Below are 4,761 nucleotides of genomic sequence, written 5' to 3'. Positions count from 1 at the left end.
CCGAGTAAAAAAAAATAAATATTCTCAGTGCCACACGCGTAGTGATTTGTTATTAAGTGCGAAAAGTGTAAAAAGATTAGTGGCGAAAAGAAAAAGAAGTCCAAAGGCGTAACATTAACGTTTTAATTCCTTGTGACTATCTGGTCTGTCCCTTCACCAGCGGTAAGGCTCTCCGGACACAGCGCGAGGAAGAGGTACAGATAACCTCACTTCCATATAAAAAAAATTTTTCACGCCTTTCAAGCGGCAATTTTTCAGTTTTCCTTTGTGTCGCTAGAATTTGTACTAATCTAATAAATTTTTTGGCACACAGTTCCTTTTTGCACAAGATTTTTATTAAATTTTTACACTTTTCGTCGCGTTTTTTACTACAATCAGCGTGCGCAATGTTTTATAATAAAATTGAACTTTGAAGTGGTGAGTGGCCCCCTTTATCTTCGCAAAAGAAATTGCTGTTGCTCTCCCCTGCTCCCTGTTTTACGGCACAAAATAATCTGCAATGTCAGACAAAAATAAACAAATTAAAAGTAATAACTAAAATTTTGCGGAATTTAATAGTTCTTGGTTTGGTGATTCGCACAGGTTCATACAAATTTATATTCCTCACTCAATTTGTCCACAAATTCTTCATCCATGAACATGGAATCTTACATCAGGCTGGCCGATCGAATAATCGAGTTCGAGGCCGACTTTAACGACATAAGTGCGGCTCTGCACACAATAAACACTCTTGCAATACAACAAAAAGAGTTGCAACCTAAGTGGGAAAAAGCAGAGACCGCCCTCGAGGAGTTGCTTGACTCTGACACGCTCGACGAAAAGAAAATTGCAGCGGTCAAGATCAAGCATAAAGCGGCATATGCCGTATTCCTGCGATGTATGTCGAACATGTCTGAACTTCAAGCCAAATTAAAGCAGAAAAAAAATAGGGAGGCTCGTCCTAAAGGAGAACGCGTGCGCGAACACAGCATCCGCCTGCCAGCTTGCGATACTGAGGTATTCAAGGGCGACTACCTATCTTGGCCAACGTTTCGTGACCTGTTCACGGTCATCTATATAAATAACAGTCGCTTAAGCCCGGTAGAAAAGTTGTTCCACGTTAACCAAAAAACTCTAAGTGAGGCAAAGGACATTGTCAAGGAATGTCTTTTGACAAATGAAGGTTTCGAAACAGCCTGGAAAAACCTATGTGAGAGATACGAGAATAAACGGATTCTCGTAAACTCACAACTACAAATTTTGTTGAATCTAAAAAGATAGATAGCGAGTGCGGGAGCTCAATCAAAACCTTACAGCGCGACATAAATAATTGTTTAGCATCCTTAAAAACCCACCAGATTGATGTTTCAAATTGTGATGCGATTATTACTTATTTATGTTCGACAAAATTACCTGAAAATACGTTGGCTCTATGGGAGCAGAGCACTGACCATAAAACGGACATATCCAATTGGGAAGATATGGACAAATTCTTGTCAAATCGTTTTCAGACACTCTAAACCGTGTCTGGGTTCACAGGGAATGCCACTTCTAAAGTTCAGAAATCAAACACGTCGCGACAATCGACAGAAACCCCTACGAAAAGACTTGGTGCTTTTCAAACAAAAGTATACAAGCAAACAACAAAACCAATGTGTAAAATGTGTAAATCCCCTGAACACAGATTACGCAACTGTTCGCGCTTCTGCGAGTTAACCCCAGTAGAAAGGATTAAATTTATAAAATCCACAAGTGGCTGCCTGAATTGCTTATCCCCAGGACACACCGTGACGAAGTGCACCAGTTCCTACAACTGTTCCAAATGCCACTCTCGTCACCACACGCTCCTGCATGCGGATACATCTCAGCACACGGCTGTACGTAATCCTTTCAAAGATGCGGATAATATCCCAACAACTTCGGCACAGGCGCGACAATCTGCGAACCAGAATGTAAAATCATGTCATGCCAATTCCAGCACAGGCGTGCTATTAGGAACTGCTCGCGTACACATTCACCATAATGGTACTGACTTCTCCGCGCGGGCACTAATTGATTCAGGGTCTGAATGTTCTTTTATAACTGAAAGAATAAAACGCAGAATCAATTTTCCAGCGAGGAAAATGCATGCCCAGGTTTCAGGCATCACAAATGCGGTGTCAGCTCAGGTGAAAGAAGCATCCAACATCGAATTACGTTCACCAGTGGATCCCTGCTTCAGCCTAACTACATCTGTTCTAGTTCTAGCAAAACTCACTGGGAATCTTCCATCCTGCCATATCAACGCAATGGCTATGCAGGCATTCCCAGACTTGGTTTTGGCAGACAAGAGGTTCTACGTCAACGAAGATGTAGACATCATACTTGGCGGAGAAATATATCCCCAAATCATATTAAGTGGCCTTAAGAAAAACGTGCTTAGCACACTTCTGGCCCAAAAGACAGTGTTCGGTTGGATACTAGCCGGTCGTATCGAAGCACCGAATCCAACAAAGAGCATTATGTCCTTCTACAACGAGGTTGCGTTGGACAATCAACTGAAAGCTTTCTGGGAGGTAGAAAATGTGTCCAAAAGTAAAATATTAAATGATGAAGGAAGGTATTAAGAAAAATTATTTAAGGAAATAACGAAGAAGATGGAAGATACACCGTATCACTACCATTCAGGCAGGAATACCCTAATAACTTTAATTTAGGACCGTCCCTGAAACGCGCATGCTCTCAATTCTTCCGGAATGAGGGGCGACTAATAAAAAAACCCAGACTTAGGTAAAGAATATGTTCGAGTGTTGGCAGAATATGAAACGCTCGGACATATGAGAAAAGTAAAAAATAATATCCTATCCGACGATTCGAATAATTATTTCCTGCCCCACCACGCCGTTGTAAAGGCAGAAATTATAACCACCAAAGTACGCGTATTATTCAATGCCTCGAGCCCTGCGGTCAGCGGGACCAGTTCTATAAGCCGATTTACCCACACTAATCTTACGATGGAGACTATACCGTTTCGTCTTCAATAGCGATATCAAAAAGATGTATCGACAAATTTGGGTGAACGAAAATCACACCAAATTTCAACGCATTGTGTATCGCGCTTCCCCGAATGACCCTATTAGTCTCTACGAATTAAAGACGGTTACCTTCGGAGTAAATTGCGCTCCGCCGTGCTGTGAGCGGAAATCGCCGAATCAATTTTCAGGAACCTCAAATTGGGAGCAGTGAAAGTGCACCTTTGGACGGATTCAACTATCGTCCTCGCATGGTTAAGGAAACTGCCTTGTTCCTGGTCCACTTTCGTCGCACATCGGATCACCAAGATCATCGACATGGTCGGGAATAAGGACTGGTTGCATGTAAATTCAGAGTCAAACCCAGCACATTTAGGTAGCTGACTTGGTCAACAATTCGTTGTGGTGACATGGACCTCCTTGGCTGCAAGAAGACAACTCCCACTGGCCAGCACAAGACTCCGAATATAACACGTCTGTTGAGGAAAAGCGGGTAAAGGTTAATGCAACGTCAGTACATAACAACCCTAACATCTTTTATAAGTTCTCCGAATTTTCAAGGGCGTTGCGTGTCATATCATACATTTTTCGCTTTTTCTGCAGAACACATCCAAAAACTAAAGTTGCCTTCAATAGGCACTCTCACTCAATAGCACCTGATGAAATCGAAACTACTACACAACGACTGATAGCTATATGCCAAAGGCAATACTATGAAGAAGAATATGCCCATTTGCAGTCAGGGAAACCAATTCATGGGAAGAGTGAGATACTGCCCTTAAACCCATTTATCGATACTGAGGGTATAATCAGAACCCGTGGTAGGATTTGCGCATCCAAAGATATGCCCTACAACGAACGTCACTCCATTATCCTGCCGTACACTTGTAGGCTAACCAGACTCCTAGTTGAATTTATACATCAGATCTCCCTCCATGGAGAAAACCAACTGATGCTGCGCTTTATTCGCACTCAGTACTGGATACCACGTATTAAAAACATGATTAGGTCTGTCATCCACAACTGTAAAGTCTGTACTATTTACAAAAAACGGGCCCAAATTCAACTCATGGGAATCCTTCCAAAGGAGCACACCACCTTTGCTAGGGCCTTCACAAATACAGGGGTAGATTTCGCCGGACCATTTGACATAAAGTCTTACCGAGGGAGAGGGTGTAGGATTTCAAAGGGATATGTCTGTTTATTCGTCTGCTTTTCGACGAAAGCTATTCACCTGGAAGCGAGAAGCGACCTCAGTACCGGGTCCTTTCTTGCTGACTTCGCCAGATTTGTATCCAGACGAGGATGCCCAAAAAACGTCTAATCCGACAATGGTACTAACTTTGGCGGAGCTTCGCGATTCTTACGAACCGAGTTCAAGGCATTTCTGCGGGAAGCAAGGGACGACATACTGAATAAATATAGCCATCAAACTCTCGCATGGCGTTTCATACCCCCACGTGCTCCTCACATGGGAGGCTTGTGGGAGGCAGGAGTAAAAAGTTTTAAAACCCATTATAAGAAGATCGCGTCCGACCACAAATATACATTTGAGGAGTTTACGACCCTCTTATGCCGAATTGAGGCATGCCTTAACTCCAGACCACTCAGCCCCTCATCTAACGAACCTTCCGACCTGGAGCCGCTTACTCCAGGTCACTTTCTCGTAGCTGGGCATCTGTTAGCTCCACCCGAAATCGACTGCAACGAGAATCCTGCCTCAATAGTCAACAGATGGCATAAATTGAAGGCTCTGCACCATACTTTCTGC

This window comes from Eurosta solidaginis, chromosome X, assembly GCF_040869045.1.
Source record: "Eurosta solidaginis isolate ZX-2024a chromosome X, ASM4086904v1, whole genome shotgun sequence".
NCBI lineage: Eukaryota > Metazoa > Arthropoda > Insecta > Diptera > Tephritidae > Eurosta > Eurosta solidaginis.
This window is presented reverse-complemented; position numbering follows the sequence as displayed.